Source organism: Stegastes partitus, unplaced genomic scaffold (assembly GCF_000690725.1).
Source record: "Stegastes partitus isolate 25-593 unplaced genomic scaffold, Stegastes_partitus-1.0.2 Scaffold36, whole genome shotgun sequence".
Classification (NCBI taxonomy): domain Eukaryota; kingdom Metazoa; phylum Chordata; class Actinopteri; family Pomacentridae; genus Stegastes; species Stegastes partitus.
This window is the reverse complement of record NW_007577767.1, coordinates 963,451-973,352: the sequence shown is the minus strand read 5'-3', so window position 1 is coordinate 973,352 and position 9,902 is coordinate 963,451.

Sequence of the window (9,902 nt, the reverse complement as noted above, 5' to 3'; positions counted from 1 at the left end):
ACACTAATTTTAATTTTTTTTAAAAATATTGTTAAATATGCCTGGCATGCACAAACAAGATTGGGACATAAAGACCATATTCATAACAACTGTGGACTATATATTCCTGTTGCTTTTTACTTTGATCAATATTACATAGTAAAATATATTACATTTCATTCTATATTGTATTGCAAATGCATTTAGAAGGCATTCATTTAACTTGGTGAACTCTGTAAAAACTGTACAATCAAACACCAGCAGACTTCACCTCAATCATGTTGGTTCAAGTAGATACTTTGCCTAAAATCCTAAGACGGTCTTGATTTAAGTGGAATTACCTCGAGTGGAATCTGTTCAGTGAGCCATTTACAGTACTGGAAAGTGGCCTAAACTTAGGTGCTATACTAAGTGCTTACAGGGTCACAACAACCTGCTCTAAATCGACTCCGTGTCAACGTAATCCTGACCTACAGCGCAGCGGGAAGGAGTCTATACTTGGTCCATGTTGCATGTTACACATAAATTACCCTGTCACTGTAAATCATTTTAATATTTGCCTCAGCAGTTCTTGTGTATCAATGTATCAATGAGGCATTTGATGCCTTCATGGAAAATTCATTTCCCTGTGATAAACAGATGTCTAACGCTTCCTCTTCATCCTTGTCAGCATCAGTGTCAGCCTCACCATCTAAATACTGTATTTGTGAGTGAGTGAGTGAGTGAGTGAGAGAGAGAGAGAGAGAGAGAGCTAGATATGGATGTGTGTATAAATGTAATTGTATTATTTATGTTGAAAATGATCTTACACAGCACAGTTACATTGTGAGGACCCAGCCCATGTCTGGGAACTAACGTTGATATTTCAGTTTGAAGATTTGGGTTAAGTTAAGGGTAGAGATAAGGACTTACTAAGTAGTAACTATGGTTGGGGTTTGAGTAAGTCTCCAGGAGATAAATGTAAATCAGTATACTGTACTATGGAGTGATGGAGCCCTGACTGCGTGTTTTATTTATTTTATTTGACCTTTATTTTGCTAGGTTAAAAATGTTTGTGACAACCAGTTCTCATTTGCAAATATGACATGGCCGAGAGGCACCAGCAGGAACAAATACACATGCAAACTACAGACACAAATAGACACATAAACAGAACATGGAACAAAAGTAAACAAGTAAGAAGCATGGGAGCATATGCATGTGTGTAAGAAAAGATGTGCATGAAGTGTAAGAAAGTGTGTGTGTATGTGTGTGTGTGTACATAAGTATGTAAGTAAAGTCCGGCGTGATCAGCAGGAGCAACAGTCAACTACAATCTGTTGGATTTTAAGCTTGAAGGTGGTGAGTGGAGTCAAAGCTGGAAGTTTGAGGGTGTTTTGTAAGGTGTTCCAGTCATTAGCTGCTGCAAAGCGAAAGAAGTTACGGCCAAAAATAGTAGAAGTCTTGGGGATGATGAGCTTGATCTGTGTGTATAAGATATTTAAAGGAGATATTTGCAGTGTGGTCCTCATTGTTGCTTCATGCCTGCTTGATTTAGCACAAAACTTGTTTTCCAGCAGTTGAAAGGAAAACAAATCAAGCTGAGCACCACACAAAGCATCTATTTTTTTCAACTTTGCTGTATTTAAAAGAGCTGAGCATCCAGCCTCTACCTCAGCTGGCCTTATTAGCACAATTAAAAATAGGATTAAGAGGCTACCTCGAGGTTTTTGGCCTCATCTCTGTGGAGACATTGGTAGTTAGGGTTGCTCCTTGATGGAATCTTTACAGGCATGTTTTGATTTCATATATAGCCAGACTCACTCTGCTTCAAGACTGTGTGCTAAGCTAAGGTAAACATAAAATGTCAAAGTATTCCTTAAAACAAAGCCAGTGTTATATAAAAGGTGAAAAGCCTTTACCAACGTCTAAACTGGCTGGTTTAGTAATGCAGCATTTTTATATGAGAATCCTATGATACTGGTCGTGTAAAGCTCCAGGCAGTTGAGTGAAGAGTAGGTAGTAACAAAAAATAAATAAACCCAAACCTGCTTTGCCCTGTTAAACATAAAGCTTGACATCACACATACGGAGCTTCTATACTGTTTCCTATGTCTACATACAAACACGCAGCAGAGCACACAGATGCCACGCTGGGCTCTTGTTTCCTTTGACATTTTCCTCTCCGGATGTGCGGATTTGTGTGGTATCCCCTTCTCCTCTCTTTCATCCTTGCGCCATCCCTCCCACCTGCCCAGCTCTTTCCATTGCTTCTCATTTGATCCTGATCGCCTTGTTTATTACGCAAATGTCGCCCTCGCTCACGTCTGACAGAGAAGGACGTGCTAATGAAAAGCAAGCAAAGCACTGACTCTTCGTGCCCACACAGCTAATGTCCCGTCCACAAACACAATTCTGGCAGGCTACTCCTACAAGGTGACAGAATCCTTTTATTTCCAATTTGTACTTGACAGTTGCAGACATTGGTCCTTTAACACATTCTTAAGCTCTCTTTTCACGTTGGATTACAGGACAAGCGGAGTATCTATGGATACTGAAGAACAGACACCTCAGATTATAAATAATACTGTACAGCGCCTTCACAGAAGTTACTCTGATTGCAATGTAACATATGAAACACCCACTGCACGCTGTCACCAGAGATAAATAATCTTTTACTGGTTTGAGTAATGGATTTTTCAATGCAAAACATCTGTTGTGCCTTTGCTGGAAAACTATGGAGGTACTGTATGTTAAATGCAAAACAGCCAACAAGTGTGTGTATGTGTGTGGGCCTGTTCCTCTTTAAACCAGAGGATTAGTGGCACAGCTGTGTGGTGCCAGGTGAAGATTTCCCCAACACAGACATTGGTTCCTTCTAGCTTGCTGCACCTTCCACAGATTACCTTCCGGTTACATAAGCTCCACATTCTTTAAAAGGCTGTTTTCAGATCCGTTTCAAGGTCAAACATCACCATGTGTGTGTGTGTGTGTGTTAGTCCTGTGATGGGCTGCTGTTCAGGATGTACAGTGCCTCTAACCCAGAGTATGTGTGGATAGCATCTAGCTCTCTCTGAGGATGGATGGATAGATGGATAGAGTTACTATAGAGTTGTTGTTTTTTCCCCCTAAAAAAAGTATTCAGACCCCTCCACGTTTTGCAGTTTATTGTGTTGAATATTTAATTTGCCATGAATAAAATGGCCACTTGTTGCCAATCAGCTACCCTCAGTAACTTATAATGACATGTAAAAACAAAGCTTTTGCTGTGGCACCCCAAAGCGTGATCATGTGCATCCATGTCTCTGAGATGTTTCCATGAACCCATGTAACATTTGAACCCGTTTTATGGCAGGGACAGTTATCCAACTGTTATCCATACAGACTTTTTTTTTTTTACAATTCAAATTTAAGTGCGAGACAGGAAACATTCAAATTTGATATGATACAGTTTTGCATGTGCAGCATAGCATTTCCCAGATAGAACATAATAGGGTGCAATAGATATAAACATAGATGCCTTGTTGGACAAACAACAGACTCATGGTTCGCTTATCTCAGCGCCAGGACTGGAAACATGCCAAAACCACTCCTCTGACCCTGTAACACAACAACATGATGTTTTAACACTTCAGTTTTTAGTGCCTGCAACATATGATGTAACATATCCTAATCTACAGTGTATATTTTTGTATGAGCACAACTTATATAGAAAGTACCAACACATAGGCCTACTTGTAGATGTGAAGTTTCGGGAATAGGAGAGGAAACACTGGAGGGCCACACAGTATAACTAAAAGAGGCTGGGCAAAAGACATATAGTTCTACAGAACATAAGGCCTTAGACGACAGCCTTAACTGCTGCTCATTTCACCAGTAAACTTTATTGTAGATGCTCATGTAACTCTGTCCTCATAAAAAGCTTACTGATTCTGAGGTGACTGCTCCATCCTTGTTCCCTAAAACTCACTTCTTGTTCTCTTATACATACAAGCGTGTACGGATGTGTACTGTACCAGTACACCAATCATACATCCTCAATTTGGATTAATTACACTATATGTTGCCAGCTGTATTCTAAAGGGATGTGTGTTGGTTTTTTGTTTTTTTTTTTACCTTTAGACAGAATGATCTACTTGAGCCATTTCTTTGTACTTAGCTAAGCCATCTGGCTGTTGGTACTAGCTTCATGATAACAGTACAGTCATATAAAATATATTTGTTAATTCATAAAGAAAGGCAAAAAGGCATATTTCAAAAAAATGTCAACTATTTCAAGTTCACAGACAAACTTAAGATTGCTGGTTTCATATGTTTGTTAATTTGCTGGATTTTCGTCATCTACTGAAAGGTGTTTCCACTGTTTGGAACCTAGTACCCATTGCATTCCATGTATAAATCAACATAGCTTCATTTCCATGTCGTAAGTGTGATGAAGAAATGTAAAAATATGGCCTCTTGGATGAAGAAAAGCATTTAGTACAGCATTCACACTAGGCCACTCAATCTGTTCCACAGTACACTGTGCTACAGAGGGGAAGTTGTGCAAATGGTTCCCCTAACTACGGTACATACAGAGAGGTTAGAACTGGCACACAAACATGACTTATTTGTATTACAAAGACAGAATACATTGAGAGAAGACATAACCAGGGTAACTGAGAGACAGTTTCCATGGTGTGGTTTGATAATTAAATGATTGCCCTGTCATTAACTGCTATATTTCATTTCTAATCATTTCATTTCTAATCGGCACACCAAGCTAATATTTGAAGAGTTCATTTGCAAAATCAGATAACTCCATCATTACAAACCTTCAGAAAACCCACTTCCCATTTTCTACCTGAGACAATATCAATCAAACTTAAGTTATCTCTATTTTTGTCATGTCATTTCTACTGAGTCAAATCCACTCAACTTCAGTTTGATTGACATTATCTCAAGCAAACAACAAAAGAAAGATTTTCTGAAAATCTACAAAAATGGAGTTATCTGTTTTTGCAAATGAGCTCTTCATTTTCTGCCTAATACATGAGCTTGGCAATGTGATGTTAAAATACTTCAGAATTTATGTGTCAAAAACAGGAACAGGAAACATGGATGTGTTGACTGTTCTGTGCATTTGACTAAACCGCCCAGAGCGCAACCAAGACTGGAAATGGTGTAAAGCATGTGGATGGGTGGGGCGTAGCATTGATGATTCTCAATAAGTGCTAAACCTTACCTCATCAAGACCAGTCAAAAATCATACATTCTTTGTTCATGGGAATCGTTGAACCCTGTCTCAGGTTCCGGTTTTGTACAGGATGTGGTGAGAGAGCACATCTTAACTTCCCTGATGTGATGATGCACGGCCACATGGGTCATATCAGCACACCAAATCTAAAAGGTGAGGGGATATTTATAATGATGAGACTGATAATAATAAAAATATACGTACAACCGGCACTGAAGAGTGATTGTGGTATTGCTCCTGTCAATGTGCTTTACCAAGTCTCTACATCCTCTGCCTGACTAATAAGGTTATGTACATACATGGTCTGCATCAGTATGAACCTTTAAAATGACAAATTTACCATCTTGAAGCTGTACTCCCTCTTTTTTCCTGATGTTTTGCAACATTAATGTGACATTTAAACAATAAATATTATTGTATAAATGAAGTAAATGAATACTGAATAATAATGGCCATGAATTCAGTCACAATGTCTTTTGTAAAGCCAATAATTAAAAGACTCATGGCAGCAGCTCTTGGTAGCAGACTGCACATACGAACAGCAGTGTTTTTGGTGTGAAAATGCTTTGATCAGCTTGCTAACATGTTGGACTTGACGGTGCTAACGTACCGATGTTTGGCAGGTATAATGCCTACTGTGTGCACTAAGCTCAAACTGAAGCAGAGGTTAGTGAGAACGTCATTAGTTTAGCAGACTTCAGGCCATATTAAACAATTTTGGACAAACCGAAGTTTTGACTTGTTGATGGTTCTTAGAGGATAAATTTTAAAAAAACACCAAAAGTTACACAGTCAATCCTGAGTGGGATCACAGATTTGTGTAAAGATGAACATAGCCAATGGGTCTGAAAAGTGAACTAGTGTGGAAGTACTTTAAACCTGCATTCTTTCTAACAGCCTGCGGGTGGCGACTCCTCTGGTAACAAAAAGAAATCTAATTGTAACGAAGTCTATGAGATGATTAGCTTACTTCTCACTTGATCTGTTACCTCATTAAACCTTTTCCTAACAAGTTTGTAATCTCAATTGCTAGTTTCAAGTCTCCTTCAATATTGCATGATCTTCATTTTGTAAATTATGGTTTGATTTCAAGTAAAATAGACAATAAAACACAATATGTTTGAGGGCATGGCATCCTTGTGCTTGATAAGTGGTATTGGCATGGTATGAATGCCCTAGAAGAAAAGTGGGCATCATCGAAATCATTAGAATTCCAGAAACTAAGAATTGCAGCGTTTCTAACTAAATTCAAAGTATGAAAAAAATGGCACTATAATTTCCTACCACTATGCAAATATGAAGAGTAGGTTGGTCGATTTTTGGGATATTAAAGATGTTTTTGAAATTTTGGTAGTTTCAGTCAAGGTATTTTGTGCACAGACAGAGAATGCACAGAAAAAAAATGTGGGTGGCAATGCATCTAATGGGTGTACAAAGTTTAGTGACGGTCTGACCATGAGATGCTGAGATATTTTTCAGCATGAGTGAAACTTTTTTCTGTATAAATGGTCAAAGGATCACAGTCAAAGTCACTGGGATTCATCCTCGGCGTAGTATGACAGTCTGTGCAACATTTCATGGCAGCAGTTGTTGTGATGTTCCAGTCTGAACCAAAGCGGTGGCTCAGCTAACCCACAGAGTGTAACGTCCATCCCTCTAGAGCCCTGACGCCAGCGTCTCAGTTGCCATTGTCCTTTGGAGCAAAACAAAGTCAAGCAGAGAGCACATCTTAGTAGGAAATGTATGTAGTTCACTTCCTTTAACGCTTAGTGCATGTTTCAGTGGATGGCACTGTGATAATAGTGACTTCACTGTTTCACTTCCCCCACGGTCCTCATGTAAAAGGTATGGCAAACGTAAAACTAGACCACAGCCCCCCTCAGAGCTGTCAGGTGAGGTGAGCGTTGTGCTGGGAAAGCACAGTGAAGGTGAAGCGATATCTGTCTCCAGCACATGATAGCCTTTGATTTATTGATGAGCAACAAACTCTGAGGTGTTGTTTTAGACTCTGTGGAATGAATCTTGAATCAGTGTTAAGGAAGAAAAACTGGTTCTGAAAGCACAAAGTGTTCCAGTACGAGTATGGTGACGTAAAAAACAGTGAGGCCATTTGGTGATTGATGTCAAACCACTTATCAGAGTCTTCCACATCGCAGTTTGGAGGGTTTTAAAATGCAGATTCCTGCTTGGAGAAGTACAAGAGTGAAAGACGGTGAAGGGGTTGCATAGCTCAGCGCTGAAAGCTGTGGAGTGTCCTTCACCTTTCCTCCTCTCCTCCTTCCTCTCCCCCCCCTCCCATTGATGCGGTCCCTTGCATGTGCCCTCCCCCACCCTGTCTCCAGCAGCAAACAAACACCTATACCTGAACTCAGGTTTCTCCTTATGTTCCAGCTGGATGGTAGGAGATGGGTGGAGTGGATGAAGGAGAGGAGGAGGTGCCTTAAGTGGTCACACTCTGATGGTCAACCAAAGGAGAACTCTTCACTTGATCACCTGACCGCACTCCAGTTTCACTGCCACACTGCAGGAATGTGGCCAGTGCTCTGTCAGGCCTCTTTAGTTTTGGATTATGAAGTAATGGCAGCGGGCAAGTGGACTGAGAGAGTAAAAATGGATCCACATCTTCCAAAAACATGTTTATGAGGTAGAAGCTGTGGTGTCTGATGAAGAAGCGGGGCTAGGGAGAGGAGGAGGGTTAGGATCACAGAGCAAAGGGCCTGATCCGAATCTAGCAGATAAGATGAGCAGGACAATACAGCCTTTGTCATGTGATCAGAGTGGGATGCAATTCCCACACAGATCAAGAGTGGGTGGTGGGAGGTGGGAGCAAAAACAGGTGAATTCCAGCAGTCTGTCTTTCACAGATACAGAGATCCTTTGATGGCAAAGCCCCTGCACCAGGTGAAGGAGGAGGAAGGGCTCACCAGTCTCAATTATTCACTCACTCTGGGTCAATTATTGAAGGGGTTCTTTTTAATTTGTCGTGTATTCACATCCTTCCTATGCGTAACGAGAAAACAATAGTTACTGTTTGATATGCGTTTCCAGATGGTGCTTGATGTGGTTTACATGACCCTACAGCTTCATATCAGGGGGCTGATGTGAAGGAAAAGGACTCCTCTTCTTGGTATGTTACAAGATATTTAGAGGTCTACTTAAAAAAAAAAAAAAAATCTTGTATTGCATCAACTCCTTTTCCATCACTAGAATATAAGAATGCATAGGCACATTATTTTAAAAAGTCTGATTGCATCCTTCACCAAAGAGTTGATTTACAGTTTTTGTGAATCAGGTTTTTTAATTTCCACATCACGCCAGCTGAAACCTGGACTTTGAGAGTTGTGATGTCACAGAATACTGCCACTGCATATTTTGCACTTTGATTTTAAAGACAGAAACTTTCCACCCTCAGGAGATATGACATCCACACTCACAAAAATGTTTGGGCTCAATATATAGAAAAAATGAAAGCAGTTGGATCAGTCTTTGAGCTATGACAGCTGTTAATAAAATTGTGTTTAAACTACACTGAAGTGAATACTTTCTTTACAATCAAAAGGTAATCACCTGTCTTACTCAAATGATCCTGGCATGTTGATGGAGTAGGGGACTAGAAATCCTGAACTTAAAGTGAAGCATGTTATCAAGCCTGTTTCACTTAAATTTAGTTTTAAATCACAAATGGGTTTAAATTACACATTAATTTGATGCAGTTACTGACATGTCAACCCAACTCAAAACAGTTTGCAATCTTTTAATTGCACCATACATTTGATCAGTGGTTATCAAGTCAAACAGGTGGGAAGGTTTTGACATGTGCAAAGTATGAAGTATTTCTTAAATCCATTATATCTTGAATTCCCGATTGTCTCTTGCTGCAACCTTTAAAAGGATCAACCACTTGAGGTTGATGTCAGACATGGCAACATGCAAGTTTAATGCATGTGTCAGCTTAATTTGCGATGCCATTTTAGAAGATACTTTCAGGCACCAGAAAGCCTTGTCCTACTTAGGTAGCCCTGTGATGCAAGCAATTTAGACCACTGCAGGATTGACACTTGCTTTGCCCTAATTAACAGCAAGAAATGTAAAGGTTTCAAAATTGCCAGAGTTATCCCCCCTCCACAGTCACCTCAGTTTTACCAGATTAGGAGCCTTAGTTTGAAGCAGATCTGGATAATCCCTGGTGCAACAGACACTACAACTGATTCTTTTCTCAGCTGACCTACCTTCCTTATATACACCCCAGCTCAGGACACTTTCATCTGATCACCCACAAGTATAGGCTGCTGAGTCAAAGGAACAGCACGATTATTTAAGCTTCAAATATTTGCATAAGAAATCTACTGCAAGCAGATTTAAAATACATGTTAAAAAGTCATGACAGTCATCTGTTCACTTACAAGTTAAAGCTTTATTGAACATACAAAATTCCAGATCTAAAAGTACATGTCACACGCATATTGCCATCAATTTTGTACAAAATTTTTTCTAAACTCGCTTGAAATCACTTTCAGCCTACGAAATCCGGTGTCAAGGTTTGTTTTTTTTTCCCCCCACAGCGCTCAATGGGCACAAGCTACCCGTCTTTCCTCCCACCCCCACAGAAAACTGCCTCAACCAAGAGACCGGTGTCCTCCCGGACAACGGGAAGTTTCACAGTCCATGAAGGGCCCTTGCAAAGAACGGGCCATACGACGAAAAGCAG